The following is an 18,227-nucleotide window of genomic DNA, read 5'->3' on the forward strand; positions in this document are numbered from 1 at the left end:
AGTTTTGTAATCTCACACACACCATTGATTGTTATGAGATAATGAGATTTGATAGATTTTTTGGCAAAGCTTCAGCTGCAGTAGTCTTGTCTATGATCTGATTTAGGCCAGAGAGAGAAACATTTCCCTCTGCCAAGGTGACGGTGTAACACTGGCCAAGTATAAACAAAGCAGAGCAAATAAAAGGTAATTGAGCCTAGAGGACCGCTGTGACCATGGGGTAACAAACGAAACATTTTTGTATATTGGGGGATGATGTTATTGAAGTCTAATTATAATGTAAACACGCACACACAAACACACATACACACGCACACACAAACACACACACACACACACACACACACACACACACACACACACACACACACACACACACACACACACACACACACACACACACACACACACACACACACACACACACACTGCCTCGTTGTCCACTGCGACCAGTACTTAGTAATCTGTCTACGGAATCCAAGGGTGAGAGGTTATCTCACTCAGGGTCTAATGTAATCAATAGCCTGTGAAGTAATGGTTGACTACTGTTGACTACAGGCCTTTCTGTCAGTCACTACAAAGAGCCTTTCTATTTCTCAGCCCAATTCACATAACCACCCATGAACATAACCACCCACCCATCAATGACCTTAACCACCCATGAACACAACCACCCATGAACACAACCACCCATGAACATAACCACCCATGAGCATAACCACCCATGAACATAACCACCCATGAACATAACCACCCATCAACACAACCACCCATGAACATAATCACCCATGACCTTAACCACCCATGAACATAACCACCCATGAACACAACCACCCATGAACATAATCACCCATCAACACAACCACCCATGAACATAATCACCCATGACCTTAACCACCCATGAACATAATCACCCATGAACACAATCACCCATGAACACAACCACCCATGAACACAACCACCCATGAACATAACCATCCATGAACACAACCACCCATGAACACAACCACCCATGAACACAACCACCCATTAACACAACCACCCATGAACACAACCACCCATTAACACAACCACCCATTAACACAACCACCCATGAACACAATCACCCATGAACACAACCACCCATCAACACAACCACCCATGAAAAGACAAATAGTCTTCGGCACGCACACTGCATTTGGATTAAGGTGCCATTTGGGACACAGCTTAATATGATATTGTTGTTTTTTTCTACAGTACTTTCTCCTATCTATGAGACATTGTGTGGCTCTGGTGTCAGACAAGCCATTGGTATGCAGGCCAAGGGCCCTTGTCTCAGAGGGTTTGGATCCCGTTCTGCACCACAGGACTGAGTGGCATTTCTAGTTCATTCCACTGAATAGTCACATGTGTTCTGATTTGATACCCAAAATGAGGAAGCAGGGAAAATAGGCCTACATTCAGTGTGGAACCAAGGGACGTGTAGTATTTGGATGAGACGGCTTCTGCCTGTTAAGTATGCAGAGTAGGATTAATCCTTCACCTTGGCTCTGTTCGGCTCTCCTCCCAACGGCCTTGCTATAGGACAGAATCATAAGAGAGAGAGAGAGAGAGAGAGAGAGAGAGAGAGAGAGAGAGAGAGAGAGAGAGAGAGAGAGAGAGAGAGCGAGAGAGAGAGAGAGAGAGAGAGAGAGGGGATGTATGTGAGAGGGAGCTGGGTGATTGTTTCCTGGTCTTGGGCCATACTGAGAACAGCACATCAGAGTGTGAGTTGTAAGGGAGAGTGAGGGGAGGAGGGAGAGTGATGGGAGGAGGGAGAGTGATGGGAGGGAGAGTGATGGGAGGAGGGAGAGTGATGGGAGGGAGAGTGATGGGAGGAGGGAGAGTGAGGGGAGGAGGGAGAGTGATGGGAGGAGGGAGAGTGAGGGGAGGAGGGAGAGTGATGGGAGGAGGGAGAGTGATGGGAGGAGGGAGAGTGAGGGGAGGGAGAGTGATGGGAGGAGGGAGAGTGATGGGAGGAGGGAGAGTGAGGGGAGGAGGGAGAGTGATGGGAGGAGGGAGAGTGATGGGAGGAGGGAGAGTGATGGGAGGAGGGACAGTGATGGGTGGAGGGAGAGTGAGGGGAGGGAGAGTGATGGGAGGAGGGAGAGTGAGGGGAGGAGGGAGAGTGATGGGAGGAGGGAGAGTGATGGGAGGAGGGAGAGTGAGGGGAGGAGGGAGAGTGAGGGGAGGGAGAGTGATGGGTGGAGGGAGAGTGAGGGGAGGAGGGAGAGTGAGGGGAGGGAGAGTGATGGGAGGAGGGAGAGTGATGGGTGGAGGGAGAGTGATGGGAGGAGGGAGAGTGATGGGAGGAGGGAGAGTGAGGGGTGGAGGGAGAGTGATGGGAGGAGGGAGAGTGATGGGAGGAGGGAGAGTGAGGGGAGGAGGGAGAGTGATGGGAGAGTGATGGGTGGAGGGTAAGTGAGGGGAGGAGGGAGAGTGATGGGAGGAGGGAGAGTGATGGGAGGAGGGAGAGTGAGGGGATGAGGGAGAGTGAGGGGAGGAGGGAGAGTGAAGGGAGGAGGGAGAGTGATGGGAGGAGGGAGAGTGAGGGGATGAGGGAGAGTGAGGGGAGGAGGGAGAGTGAGGGGAGGAGGGAGAGTGATGGGTGGAGGGAGAGTGAGGGGAGGAGGGTAAGTGAGGGGAGGAGGGAGAGTAATGAGAGGAGGGAGAGTGATGAGAGGAGGGAGAGTGAGGGGAGGAGGGAGAGTGAGGGGAGATGCTGGGAAAGACCTCATGTTTTTTTATGATATCTTTATTGAGTCAGATAAGCCTATATGATCAAACTAAATTCAATCAAATACAATTTTCTTTGTCACACGCGTCGTAAACAACGGGTGTCGACTATCAGTGAAATGTTTACTTACGGGTGCTTATCCAACAATGCATAGAGAAATTAAATAGTGAAATGAGGAATAAATACACCGTGAATAACGAACAAGAGTAAAAATAACAAGAGTAAATGGCTACATACACGAGTCGATGTGCAGGGGTACGAGGTCATTTAGGTACCTATGACTGTACATATACTGTAGGTAGGGGTAAAGTGACTAGGTAACAGGATAGATAGACACTAACAGCAGTATACTGTAGGTAGGGGTAAAGTGACTAGGTAACAGGATAGATAATAGACAGTAACAGCAGTATACTGTAGGTAGGGGTAAAGTGACTAGGTAACAGGATAGATAGACAGTAACAGCAGTATACTGTAGGTAGGGGTAAAGTGACTAGGTAACAGGATAGATAATAAACAGTAACAGCAGTATACTGTAGGTAGGGGTAAAGTGACTAGGTAACAGGATAGATAGACACTAACAGCAGTATACTGTAGGTAGGGGTAAAGTGACTAGGTAACAGGATAGATAGACAGTAGCAGCAGTATACTGTAGGTAGGGGTAAAGTGACTAGGTAATAGGATAGATAATAAACAGTAACAGCAGTATACTGTAGGTAGGGGTAAAGTGACTAGGTAACAGGATAGATAGACAGTAACATCAGTATACTGTAGGTAGGGGTAAAGTGACTAGGTAACAGGATAGATAATGAACAGTAACATCAGTATACTGTAGGTAGGGGTAAAGTGACTAGGTAACAGGATAGATAGACAGTAGCAGCAGTATACTGTAGGTAGGGGTAAAGTGACTAGGTAACAGGATAGATAATAGACAGTAGCAGCAGTATACTGTAGGTAGGGGTAAAGTGACTAGGTAACAGGATAGATAATAGACAGTAACAGCAGTATACTGTAGGTAGGGGTAAAGTGACTAGGTAACAGGATAGATAATAGACAGTAACATCAGTATACTGTAGGTAGGGGTAAAGTGACTAGGTAATAAGATAGATAGACAGTAACAGCAGTATACTGTAGGTAGGGGTAAAGTGACTAGGTAACAGGATAGATAATAGACAGTAACAGCAGTATACTGTAGGTAGGGGTAAAGTGACTAGGTAACAGGATAGATAATAAACAGTAACAGCAGTATACTGTAGGTAGGGGTAAAGTGACTAGGTAACAGGATAGATAATAGACAGTAACAGCAGTATACTGTAGGTAGGGGTAAAGTGACTAGGTAACAGGATAGATAATAAACAGTAACAGCAGTATACTGTAGGTAGGGGTAAAGTGACTAGGTAACAGGATAGATAATAGACAGTAGCAGCAGCACGTGGTGAGTGTGTGTGAGTGTGTGTGTGAGTGTGTGTGTTGTATCGGTATGCATGCAGGATGCCTATGTGTGTCATGTGTGCTACCATGTCAATGCCAGTGAATTCCATCAGTAGGCTGGCACTACCCGGTTGTAAAAGACCCTCAACAAGACCTTAACATGTCCCCTGTTGGTACCATGAGTAATCTGTGCCTCTTGATTGTTTCAGTGTAAAATGTAACCTGGCGTTTGTTAATTCAGCATGCAACCTGGGAAGGAACTCTGTCTTTCTCTCTTTCTCTTTCTCCTCTCTCTCTCACACTCTCTATCTGTCCCCATTCCCCTCTCTCTCTCTCTCTCTCTCTCTCTCTCTCTCTCTCTCTCTCTCTCTCTCTCTCTCTCGCTCTCCCTATCCCCCTCTCTCTGTATATATAGTATAGACATCATTCAAGTTGCTCGCAGATTCCTGATGGCTTGGTCAAGTTCATGATTAACTTTACTGGATATACACACTATGGTTGCCATGTGAAGTTATGGAAACATAATTGGTTATTACTGGATAGGAGCAGGAGTAGACCTTGTCCATTTCAGGCATGACAGCCTTGTTACTTCTGTTCAACCTCTGTCTTTATTGGCAGCAGATTCAACGCTCCCATTAGAAACAGACAGAATTAGATAAGAGGGGCCATGTTCATTCACTAGAAGGACATACCATTTTCAACCACAACAACCCTCGGAGAGAAGGACAGGCCAGAACCATGGACTCATTCCGTACAAAAGGTAAATTGGTCTCTTCCATTCTATTGTTGTGGTTCTCAAAAGTGGTTTTCAAGGACTGCAGAGCTTGCAATTTGTTTTCTTAAGTGTGGCTGTGTCTTTCGAATTGTTTAATCAATCTATTTATATAAATCAGCATCGTCATCATCATCATCGTCATCGTCAGGGTTGGGGAGTAACTGATTGTAATCTGATTACATTATTTTGTTACTGTAATCAGTTACGTTACCAACGCAAATATTTGAATAGGATTGCAGATACTTTTGAAAATAACTGATAATTACTTCTTGGATTACTTTTAAATTCAGAAAGGATGTTTGCATCATCACCAGCACCAGCACCAGCACCACCACCATCATCATCAACAGCACCAGCACCACCATCATCATCATCAACAGCAACAGCAACAGCATCATCACCACCACCACCATCATCATCATCATCATCAACAGCAACAGCAACAGCAGCAGGAGATTGAACAATGCCTTAAGCCTTTATGAAGTCTGTTTCACAAGTCTATTTTAAAGTATCTTCTCTATGCTGTATTCACTCAAGTGTGTGTATGTGTGTGTGTGTGTGTGTGTGTGTGTGTGTGTGTGTGTGTGTGTGTGTGTGTGTGTGTGTGTGTGTGTGTGTGTGTGTGTGTGTGTGTGTGTGTGTGTGTGTGTGTGTGTGTGTGTGTGTGTGTGTGTGTGTGTGTGTGTGTGTGTGTGTGCGTGTGTGTGTGTGTATGTGTTTGCTAAATGACTAAAATGTCAATGTAAATGTGTGTGATCAGGCCTCATTAATCAGTGTGTGTTTGTCTCTCTCTCTATGTGTGTGTGTGTGTGTGTTGGTGCGTGTGTGCATGCGCGCGTGCGTGTGTGTGTGCGCATGTGTGTGTGTTTGTGTGAGCAGACAGTCCAACAGAAGCCTGTCTGGATAATAGCATAACATGATTCAGCAATCTGTCTGTCTGTCTGTCTGTCTGTCTGTCTGTCTGTCTGTCTGTCTGTCTGTCTGTCTGTCTGTCTGTCTGTCTGTCTGTCTGTCTGTCTGTCTGTCTGTCTGTCTGTCTGTCTGTCTGTCTGTCTGTCTGTCTGTCTGTCTGTCTGTCCAATATGAGAGGCTCAAGCTATGGTTCTCCTCCAATACCAACCCCAGCAGATCCTATAGGTTCACAAACTATGATTGAGGAGTTAAGCCACCATCCACATCTGTCCAGGCAGACAGACATGCAGGTGTAAAAGCCATGTTACAGTTAATTAATACAATGAATACAAATTCTGAGAATACATGTAGAAATATAATATAATGTGGAATAACTCTGCCTCATCCTCAACCATCAACTCTAACTTACCATCGTTTAACCGCCCATGCAGAAACACAAATTCCCATTGCTGAGATTTGTTTTGAAAACAGGCATATAGTACATAGCATAACATTTCAGTCTAGGTCTTAATATCAAGGAAATGTTTTCTGTATTGAACATAGTCCTTATGTACCATAGATGGTGGTTGCCTCTGAGTACTACGACTCCCTCCATTACGAGGATATTTTTTATCCCTTTTTTAATGCAACTATATTGTAGAAGTTCATTGAGCACGTCTCGGCCGACTGAAACAGGGACGATCCACAGGTCAAGGGATCTCAGAAGCCACCCCATAAGTTCCAATCATAAATTCATAAAGGGCATATTAACATGCTACACACGACGTGTACGGGATACCATAGCAACTGACAGACCATGCAAGTCAAACCTATGACCATATGATTCACTCTATTGTCAAACTACCAAAGATGTACATGTTTTTACTGGTCTGCTCAATACTACAATAACCATAGTTCAAGTATGTATATTTTTGCCCATGCTCAAGAAAGAATAGCCGACTTAAATGCATTGCTACTTCCAATGTGTTGTCCACTCCTACGTCCTGGAATAGTAAACTAGCATTTATTTCAGATAGTAGTAGCATAATACATTATCTAAATAGCTGTCTTTTTTAATCCTATTTTGTGTTTCTATCAAACACAGTCATCTCTCTTTTACTAAAGAGTGTATGTCAGTTTTGCTATTTTAGTCTTGCATTTAACAGTAGCTTTCAAAAGACACTTCAATTTGACAATTCATGTGTTTGTGGTCACTGATGGACAGACATAGTTGTGTATCACAATATGTAAGGCTTCCAGTATAAGTATTAGTGTTGCTCATACTAGTAGTGTCCATCATTGTGGGACCCATCAAAGCAGCGTTCAGATAAACTTTAGTGGTAGCATCATACCTCACGCTCTAACTAACACACTGATACAGGCACAGTGTTTCTATGGAGATCCAATGGATCATACTTTTAAAAGTAGAAACTGCCTCCTATACATGCCAAAAACATATAAGCCGTATGGACTACGTCCATCTCCCCTAACTCACAGTAAGTGGCATTTTTGTCATTAGAGAAAAGTAGCGCCATGCCAAAATCCCTTCGGAGTTTGCAAGAAAGGCATTTCACTGTACTTGTACACGTGACATTAAAACTTGAAACTTGAGATGTTGTCAACATTATGTGCTGGAATGTTCCCCACAGCCCTAGTCTCACTATTCAAAGTTAAGTAGCCATGCACTACTTTCAGAAGAGAGAAAGAATCAAAACTGACATGACACAACCACAATACAGAACAGGAGCAAGCAAAGTGTAGAAAAACACCTACTGAGATGGCGACGGTAAAGCTCTTAGCTTCCTCTCTTCCAGTTGTCTGAAAGTCAGTCTGCAACCGGTCTCCTTCTCCCTCTCCCTCTTCCTCTCCCTCTCTCTTCCTTTCTTCACGCTCTTTATCTCGCCTCCCTCCCTCTTCCTCTCCCTCTCTCTTCCTCTGCTTCTCTCCTTCCTTTCTTTCACTATTTCTTTGTCACTGTCGTCAGAGTCAGGGTGTTCTGCTCATTCCTGTAGCGCTTAAGACATGGAGGGAGAGAATGGAAGAAGAGGGGAGCAGCAGCCACTTTAGAGAAGGGAGGGAGGGAGGGGCGCGATGAAGACACATACAGACAGGGAAGAGGGAGGGAGGGGGAAACAGGCAGCGTCTGTGAGGGAGGGAGCGAGAGAGAGAGAGAACTCCTGTTCGAACGTAGCACTGCAGCAGAACACAACCCAGAGAGGAAGACTTACCCTCTCGCTGCTCCCCAACCACCGTCGGCTCTCCAGACAACCACGGCAGACCCCCAGAGGAACCAACGACGACGACTGCTGCCCTCAGACAGAGAGAGAGAGCGAGAGAGAGAGAGAGAGCGAGAGAGAGAGAGAGAGAGAGAGAAAGAGAGAGAGAGAGAGAGAGAGGGAGGAAGGAAGGAAGGAAGGAAGAAAGACAGAGATGAACCAAGCCAAGCCCACTGCCAAGCCTAGATTATCTGCCTCTCCGAGCCAGCCAACAGCACGCCTTCTGGAATCCTATTCCCCTCCTCACTGTCTCTGTCTACACCTCCCTGTCTCTCACTCCGTCTCTCTCACGTCTCTTTCCTGTATTAATTTAGAGCAGTAGACAGTGTGCGGTAGACAGTGTGCGGCGCAGGCGGCGGTGGCTCGGCTCTCTCCCCACAGAGAGGTTGTGTAGTCTCTGGAGCGGAGCGTGTGCAGCTGTGTGTGCAGTAGAGAGAGATGTGCCAGGCTAGCTAGTGCCTGTGTTTGATGTTGTGTTTGGGCACAGGATGGAAAATATAAGTCAACACCCAGGACTGTTGTGTATGTGAGGACTGTCCTTATACATTGGGTGTTCATGCATCATAGTTCAATTCCCTCTGTTAGTAGTGTTGAAATATAGACTTTGGTTGCTAATTAGTAATACAGGATTATTGCTACTTAAAATGGTAATCCGCAGTTGAAGCAAGTGTTTTCCTTGCCACTGTTTTAGTAAAAAGCTGAGGGATGGGGCTGGAGAAATGTAAGCGCTCTCAAATTCATAGACAGAGCTATGGAATGCAAGGACTGACCATCCAGGATATCAACATTTTTGAGGCTATACAGTGTTTGTTTACATTTACTTTGCTTACAAACATTGGAGTTAAACAAGCTTCTATGTTGGCTTCTGATGGGGTATGACAGTTGAATTAAGCTCAACGGGCATTTGTAAGTTATATTCTTCAATAATCGAGGAGTATACATTTCATTAATTTAATAAGTCCAAAAATGCATGTACCATCTGCGGATTGCCCCTTTAAGGAAATATAGCTCCATCAGCTCCACAGTGTAGGCTACAGCCGTGAGCTCTAGACAGCTCCTGGTGATGAAACTAGATGACAGCTCCTGGTGCTGAAACTAGAAGACAGCTCCTGGTGCTGAAACTAGAAGACAGCTCCTGGTGCTGAAACTAGAGGACAGCTCCTGGTGCTGAAACTAGAAGACAGCTCCTGGTGATGAAACTAGATGACAGCTCCTGGTGCTGAAACTAGAAGACAGCTCCTGGTGCTGAAACTAGAAGACAGCTCCTGGTGCTGAAACTAGAAGACAGCTCCTGGTGATGAAACTAGAAGACAGCTCCTGGTGATGAGACTAGAAGACAGCTCCTGGTGCTGAAACTAGAAGACAGCTCCTGGTGCTGAAACTAGAGGACAGCTCCTGGTGCTGAAACTAGAAGACAGCTCCTGGTGATGAAACTAGAAGACAGCTCCTGGTGCTGAAACTAGAAGACAACTCCTGGTGATGAGACTAGAAGACAGCTCCTGGTGCTGAAACTAGTGGACAGCTCCTGGTGATGAAACTAGATGACAGCTCCTGGTGCTGAAACTAGAAGACAGCTCCTGGTGATGAAACTAGATGACAGCTCCTGGTGCTGAAACTAGAAGACAGCTCCTGGTGATGAGACTAGAAGACAGCTCCTGGTGCTGAAACTAGAAGACAGCTCCTGGTGCTGAAACTAGAAGACAGCTCCTGGTGATGAGACTAGTGGACAGTTCCTGGTGTTGAAACTAGAGGACAGCTCCTGGTGATGAAACTAGTGGACAGCCCATGGTGTTGAAACTAGTGGACAGCTCCTGGTGTTGAGACTTGTGGACAGCTCCTGGTGTTGAGACTTGTGGACAGCTCCTGGTGTTGAAAATAGTGGAGAGCTCCTGGTGTTGAGACTTGTGGACAGCTCCTGGTGTTGAAAGTAGTGGACAGCTCCTGGTGTTGAAAGTAGTGGAGAGCTCCCACTGAACCACTGAACCAACCAATCATGTCAACAGAGCAGAGCACTGAAAACAACCATTAAAACTCAGCACTCTCAAGGGAGCGAGACAACAGCAGCTAAACAACAGGGTTGTGTTCCCTTAGAGCAGGTTTGAGCTGAGGTGGTCAGTATACAGTAGAATAGTGAGGCTCTGGGCTTTGCCTTGGTCGTGTCTAATGGCAGCTGTCGGAGAAATGCCATTCTAATCACATTAACGGGCTTAATCAGTTAATTACCAGCAGGGAAATGTCACAATGGTGAACAGCAAATGAAGAGGCTAATTAATGCAAAGGGAAACAGACAAAATCTCCTGAAAACAGAGGTTGGATGGTACAGCTGTGAAAGTGATGAAAAGGTTTGACTTTATCTGCCTGGTCTCACTACCCCCTTCACTACACCAATGAACAACCATTTTGACTGCAACATTCTAACAGTGTAATACATTTCATACGTGCTATCGGAAAAATTGTCCTTTGGTTGTCTTTATGAAAGTCTTGGGTAACGTTCAAATATTATTATTATATACACTACCGGTCAAACGTTCAAGGGTTTTTCTTTATTTTACTATTTTCTACATTGTAGAATAATAGTGAAGACATCAAAACTATGAAATAACATATATGGAATCATGCAGTAACCAAAAAAGTGTTAAACAAATCTAAATATATTTTATATTGGATAATCTTCAAATAGCCACTCTATGCCTTGATAACAGCTTTGCACACTCTTGGCATTCTCTCAACCAGCTTCATGAGGTAGTCACCTGGAATGCACTTCAATTAAAACGTGTACCTTGTTAAATGTTAATTTGTGGAATTTCTTTCCTTCTTAATGTGTTTGAGGCAATCAGTTGTTTGTGACAAGGTAGGGGAGTATACAAAAGATAGCCCTATTTGGTAAAAGACCAAGTCCATATTATGCCAAGAACAGCTGAAATAAGCAAAGAGAATCGACAGTCCATCATTACTTAAAGACATGAAGGTCAGTCAATACGGAAAATTTCAAGAACTTTGAACATTTCTTCTAGTGCAGTAGCAAAAAACATCAAGCGCTATGATGAAACTGGCTCTCATGAGGACCGCCACAGGAAAGGAAGACCCAGAGTTACCTCTGCTGCAGAGGAGAAGTTTATTAGAGTTTCCAGCCTCAGAAATTGCAGCCCAAATAAATAACAGACAAGTAACATACACATCTCAACATCAACTGTTCAGAGGAGACTGTGTGAAACAGGCCTTCATGGTCAAATTGTTGCAAAGAAACCACCATTAAAGGACACCAATAAGAAGAAGAGCCTTGCTTGTGCCAAGGTACACGAGCATTAGATGTTAGACTGGTGGAAATCTGTCCTTTGGTCTGATGAGTCCAAATTGGAGATGTTTGGTTCCAACCGCTGTGTCTTTGCGAGACGCGGTGTGGGTGAACGGATGATCTCTGCATGTGTATTTCCACCGTAAAGCATGGAGGAGGAGGTGTTATGGGGTGGGGGTGCTTTGCTGGTGACACTGTCTGTGATTTATTTAGAATTCAAGGCACACTTAACCAGCATGGCTACCACAGCATACTGCAGCAATACACCATCCCATCTGGCTTGGGCTTAGTGGGACTATCATTTGTTTTTCAACAGTACAATGACCCAACACACCTCCAGGCTGTGTAAGTGCTATTTGAACAAGAGTGATGGAATGTTGCATCAGAAGACATGGCCTCCACAATCTCCCGACCTCAACCAAATTGTGATGGTTTGGGATGAGTCGGACCGCAGAGTGAAGGAAAAGCAGCCAACAAGTGCTCAGCATATGTGGGAACTCCTTCAAGACTGTTGGAAAACCATTGCAGGTGAAGCTGGTTGAGAGAATGCCAAGAGTGTGCAAAGCTGTCATCAAGGCAAAGGGTGTTTAACACTTTTTTGGTTTCTACATGATTCCATACGTGTTATTTCATAGTTTTGAAGTCTTCACTGTTACTATACAACATAGTAAATAGTAAAACATTAAGAAAAACCCTATAATGAGTGTCACACCCTGATCTGTTTCACCTATCTATGTGATTGTCTCCACCCCTCCTCCAGGTGTCGTCCATTCTCCCCATTATCCCCTGTGTATTTATACCTGTGTTCTCTGTTTTTCTGTTGCTAGTTCGTCTTGTTTGTCAAGTCAACCATAGTTTTTTGTATCAGCTCCTGCTTTCCCCAGTCTCTCTTTTCTCGTCCTCCTGGTTTTTGACCCTTGCCTGTCCTGATTATCGACCTCTCCCTGACCTGATGCTGAGCCTGCCTGCCGTCCTGTACCTTTGCCCCTGTTGTTGTAATAAACATTGTTTCTTCGACACGGTCTAACCCCACAGCTCCTCAGCGACTCAGCTGCTAGCACTCCTTCTTGTCGGGAGCCCTGCTTACCTCCTCTGGAACGCTTCAATGGAGAGCCGAGCACTTGTCAGGCGTTCTTAGCTCAGTGTGCCCACTTCTCCGAGCTTCAGCCCTCCTCCTTCCCCTCGAATCGCTCCAAGATAGCCTACCTCATCACGCTGATGTCCGGGAGGGCTCTCACCTGGGCTACTGCCGTGTGGAAACAACAGCGGCCCATATGCACTAGTCTGGAAGGGTTCGTGGGAGAAGTGAGAAAAGTCTTTGATGCCCCGTTCTCTGGGAGAGAGGCCACGCAGAGGTTAATCCAGCTTTGGCAGGACTCACGCAGTGTAGCTGATTATGTGTTGCTTTCCGCACGTTGGCAGCGGAGAGTGCTTGGAATCAAGAGGCACTGTTCAATATGTTCCTGCACGGCATCTCGGAGGAGGTCAAGGACAAGCTTGCAGCCCGGGAGTTACCTACGGAGCTCGATTCCCTTATGGCTTTGACCATCTGTATCGATGGGCAATTACGGGAACGACAGAGGGAGAGGAATTTGGATTTCGCTAGCATGCCCAGGGATCCCGACTTGCCTCCGAGTCATCCCGGCAGCTCCCGACCTGTCCCGAGGGCTGCCGAAGACGGCCTAGTCACCGGTTCCTGAGCCTATGCCACTAGGCAGAGCTGGGCTGTCGCCAGCAGAACGGCAATACAGGATTGACACAAAGAGTTGTCTGTATTGTGGCACTCTTGGTCATTTCGTGTCCTCTTGTCCTTTAAAGAAACCAGGCTCACCGGTAGGAGCAAATGCTCTGGTGGGCCATATGGAGAATGTTCCTGCTTCCCCTGCTCACACCCCTTTTCATGCCATTCTGCTGTGGGGAGACCAGTCCAAATCTCTCCAGGTTCTCATTGACTCTGGGGCCGACAAGAACTTCTTGGACGCTACCCTGGCGTCCGAGCTGAACATCCCCACTCAGCCCCTCTCCATTCCCATGGATGTTAGAGCGCTGGACGGGCGGTCAATAGACTGAGTCACCCACAAAACCACTCCCATCAACCTATGGGTGTCGGGGAACCACAGCGAGGCTATCCTGTTCCTGCTCATCAAGTCCCCTCCGATTCCCGTGGTATTGGGATTCTCTTGGCTCCAATGACACAATCCTCTCATTAACTGGTCTACTGGTGCTATCATGGGCTGAAGCCCATTCTGCCACGCCCATTGCCTGAAGTCAGCACAACCTGCCCCGGGACGTCTTCCTGGGGGCTCGGAAGGTGCCCCAGACCTCTCCGCCATTCCCACGGAGTACCAGGACCTCCGGGAGGTGTTCAGCAATGCCCGGGCCATGTCGCTTCCTCCGCACCGACCGACTGTGGGATTGACCGTCTCCCCAGCACCACGCCACCCCAGACATGTCTGAACTCTCAGTCAGGACCGGAGTCCAAGGCTATGGATGCCTACATTGGGGACTCCCTAGCTACTGGATTTATCCATCCCTCTTCCTCTCCCGCTGGCGCATGGTTCTTCTTCGTGGAGAAAAATGACAAGACCCTGTGTCCGTGCATTGACTATCGGGGACTCATAGACATTGCGGCTAAGAACCGTTATCCGCTACCACTCATCTCCTCAGCCTTCAAGCCGTTCCAGAGGGCCACTGTGTTTTCCAAGCTGGATTTACAGAGCACCTACCACCTGGTGCTGATACGAGAGGGGGACGAGTGGAAGACCGCCTTCTACACAGCCAGTGGCTTCTACGAGTTTCTGGTCAATCCTTTTGATCTCACCAACACCCCTGCTGTGTTCCAGGCTCTGAGAATGATGTCCTCTGTGACATGTTGAACCGGTTCATCGTTGTCTATATTGATGACATTTTCGTCTTCTCCCGCTCCCCTCAAGAACACATTCTCCACGTCCGGCAGGTACTTCAACACCTCCTGGAGAATCAGCTGTTTGTGAAGGCGGAGAAGTGCGAGTTCCATCGCTCCACCATCCCCTTTCTGGGTTGTTACATCATATCTGCTGGGAGTGTCCAGATGGATCCCGGGAAGGTGATAGCAGTGATGGATTGGCCTCAGCCTTCGTCCATGATGCAGCTGCAACATTTCCTGGGGTTCGCCAACTTCTATCGCCACTTTATCGGTGTTACAGCACCCTGGCTTCCCCCTATCAGCACTCACCTCGCCCAATGTTCCGTTCACGCGGTCTCCAGCTGCTGACCGTGCGTTCCGGGACCTCAAACACCACTCCACCACTGCTCCCATCCTGGTTCATCCTGACCGATCTTGTCAGTTCGTGGTGAAGGCCGATGCTTCGGATGTCGGAGTGGGGGCTGTCCTATCCCGGCGTTCTGCCCTTGTCCTCAAGCTACATCCCTGCTCCTTCTTCTCCCATCGCCTCAACGTAATGGAAAGGAACTACCATGTGGGGAATCGTGAGCTTCTTGCGATGAAGATGCCTTTGGAGGAAATGAGGCACTGGCTGGAGGGGGCGGAACATCCGTTCATTGTGTGGACTAGCCCCACGACTACTACCCCAAAACCCGAGACCATCCTTCCCACTTCATACATGGCGACAGTACTCAGCTGGGGAATAGGGAAGCCGGTCTGTGAGGCGCAGCGATCCGAGCTGAGCCCCTGATAACCGGATGTTTGTTTTTGACGTCATCCACTCTGTGGTCCTGGAGTGGGCCCACTCCTCCAGGAATGCCTGCTACACGGGCGCCAATTGGGCGGAGCATTTTCCTGGACTTGTCATGGGTCGTCCCCCGTCTGATGGCAACACCGCCATCCTGACCGTGGTGGATTGGTTTTCCAAAGCCGCCCACTTCATTCCTCTCCCCAAACTACCCTCTGCCAAAGAGACTGCCCAGCTCATGGTGCATCACGTCTTCCGGATCCATGGACTTTCCGTGGACATGGTCTCCGACCGGGGTCCTCGGTTCTCGTCCCAGTTCTGAAAGACATTCTGCACCCTCATTGTGTTGTCGGCCAGCCTGTCCTCCGGGTTCTACCCCCAGTTCAACGGCCAGTCGAAGCGAGCCAACCAGGACCTCGAAACTACCCTGCGCTGCCAAATCCACCACCTGGAGCCAGCAGCTTGTGTGAGTCGAATATGCACGCAACACCCTTCCCTGCTCTGCCACGGGCCTATCTCCTTTTGAGTGTTCCCTGGGGTATCAGCCCTCGCTCTTCCCTGAGCAGGAAGAGGAGGTTGGCATACCTTCTGCCCAGATGTTTGTCCGCCGCTGTCGTCGTACCTGGAGCAGAGCCCAGTCGTCCCTCCTCAAGACCACCTCCAGATATCGACAACAAGCAGATCACCATCCGAACCCAGCTCCCCGGTATCGTCTCGAGCAGAAGGTATGGCTGTCCACCCGGGATCTGCCCCTCTGGGTGGAGTCTCGCAAACTGTCCCCCCGGTTTATTGGCCCTTTCCCCATCTCCAAGATCATTAGCCCATCTGCTGTCTGCCTTCTGTTGCCCAGTATCCTTTGCATTCATCCTACATTCCATGTTTCTAGAATTAAGCCCGTGTCTCACAGCTATTGTCTTCTATTTCCAGGCCCACCCCTCCTCCCAGTGTCGTCGATGACCATCCGGCGTACACGGTGAGATGCCTCTTGAGGGTTCGACCACGGGCAAGGGGTTTCCAGTACCTGGTTGACTGGGAGAGTTATAGCCTGGAGGAGAGGTGCTGGTCCCAGCTAGAGACATCCTGGACCCAGCCCTCATCGCCGACTTCCACCGCTGACACCCCGGTCAACCAGGTATGCGCCCAGGTAGGACGCCAGGTGGTTCCCCTAGAGGGGGGGGTACTGTCACACCCTGATCTGTTTCACCTGTCTATGTGATTGTCTCCACCCCCTTCCAGGTGTTGCCCATTCTCCCCATTATCCCCTGTGTATTTATACCTGTGTTCTCTTTTTTTCTGTTGCCAGTTCGTCTTGTTTGTCAAGCCAACCAGCATTTTTGTGTCAGCTCCTGCTTTTCACCAGTCTCTTTTTTCTCATTCTCCTGGTTTTTGACCCTTGCCTGTCCTGACCCTGTACCCACCCGCCTGACCACTCTGCCTGCCCGTTAGCCTGCCTGCCGTCCTGTACCTTTGCCCCACCTCTGGAATACCGACTTCTGCCTGACCTGACCCTGAGCCTGCCTACCGTCCTGTACCTTTGCCCCTGTTGCTGTAATAAACATTGTTACTTCGACACGGTCTGCGTCTGGGTCTTACCTTGATACCTAATAAATGAGTAGTTGTTCTAAAACTTTTGACCGGTAGTGTATATTTATTTTTTACACAATAGGATTTTCATTAATTTATGATACTTTTGGTGATCTGCTGCCTGGTGCTCAGGTGTGGAGCACAAAATTAGCTCTGTCACGTGTGCTCCCTCTGCGGTCTCTAGGTCACCAGGCTGCTCGTTATGGCGCACACCTGTCACCATCGTTTTGCGCAACTGCGCTTCATCAGACTCACCTGGACCTGATTACCTTCCCGGAGGAAGTGTTGTAAATCCCTTTGGTTCCTTCCCCAGGCGTCATTGTTTCTGTTCCTGTGTCAGATCTGTGCGTTGTTCGTGTTTCTTATTTTTGTATTTTGTTGTATTTATTTATTAAAACACTCACTCCCTGAACTTGCTTCCCGACTCTCAACAGACATCGTTACAGAATGACTCCTCACCTAAAGGAAGCATCAGGGAGTGTTTTTTGTTTTTGATGTTTCGGTGGGAATGACGTTGGGTCCGGGAGCCGCTACAGGCTCTCATGCCTCAGACAGATCGCCAGGCTGCCCTGCCTCCACCGGTTCGTCGGGCTTTCATGCCATCACCGGATCGCCAGGCTCCCCTGCTTCCACCGGCTCGTCAGGCTCTCATGCCTCAGCCGGATCGCCAGGCTCCCCTGCCTCAGCCGGTCTGTCAGGTTTCTGTGCCCCAGCTGGTGACAGGTTCCCGCGCATCCGCAGGGGTGACCAGTCCGCTCCTGATCCCTGGGATCGTTCCTTTGGTTGGCATCCTGCGGCTGGAGTAGAATGCACCGGGGAGGGGGTACCGTCACATATGCTCTCTCAGGAGTTTTAGGTCGCCATGCTCCCGCGTCTCAGCCGGACTGACACATATAATAGTGTTTTATTTATTTTTATTTATTTTTTATAAATGTTATAATTTTTCTTCCACATTACAGAGTATTTTGTACAGATCGTTGGCAAATTATTTCTATTTTTTTTATCCATTTGAATTCCACCTTGTAACACAACAACATGTGGAAAAAGTCACCTTAGCCAAATACATTTAAACTCAGTTTTTCACAATTCCTGACATTTAATCCTAGCAAACATTCCCTGTCTTAGGTCAGTTAGGATCACCACTTTATTTTAAGAATGTGAAATGTCAGAATAATAGTAGAGAGAATTATTTATTTCAGGTTTTATTTATTTTCATCACATTCCCAGTGGATCAGAAGTTTACATACACTGAATTAGTATTTGGTAGCCTTGCCTTTAAATTGTTTAACTTGGGTCAAACGTTTCGGGTAGCCTTTCACAAGCTTCCCACAATAAGTTGGGTGAATTTTGGCCCATTCCTCCTGACAGAGCTGGTGTAACTGAGTCAGGTTTGTAGCCATCCTTGCTCGCACACACTTTTTCAGTTCTGCCCCAAATATTCTATAGGATTGAGGTCAGGGCTTTGTGATGGCGACTCCAATACCTTGACTTTGTTGTCCTTAAGCCATTTTGCCACAACTTTGGAAGTAGGCTTGGGGTCATTGTCCATTTG

The 18,227-nt window shown here is 47.5% G+C and overlaps 1 protein-coding gene across 13 annotated transcripts in view; it reads right to left on the reverse strand.

Annotated features, from left to right (window-relative positions):
- Positions 1-8,516, reverse strand: part of LOC139582627 (myelin transcription factor 1-like protein) — a 111,781-nt gene extending 103,265 nt beyond the window's left edge. For 5 of the 13 annotated variants that reach the window (XM_071412789.1, XM_071412787.1, XM_071412785.1 and 2 more), the window contains exons 1-2: positions 8,078-8,514; positions 7,623-7,855 (exon numbers count right to left, since the gene is read on the reverse strand). The gene's annotated coding sequence lies outside the window, so the exon portion shown is untranslated. Of the gene's footprint in view, positions 1-7,622; positions 7,939-8,077 lie in introns of those variants that run through there. The other 8 variants (XM_071412784.1, XM_071412783.1, XM_071412781.1 and 5 more) reach the window with 5 other exon arrangements.
- Positions 8,517-18,227: the final 9,711 nt, after the last annotated feature.

Source organism: Salvelinus alpinus, chromosome 8 (assembly GCF_045679555.1).
Source record: "Salvelinus alpinus chromosome 8, SLU_Salpinus.1, whole genome shotgun sequence".
Lineage (NCBI taxonomy): Eukaryota > Metazoa > Chordata > Actinopteri > Salmoniformes > Salmonidae > Salvelinus > Salvelinus alpinus.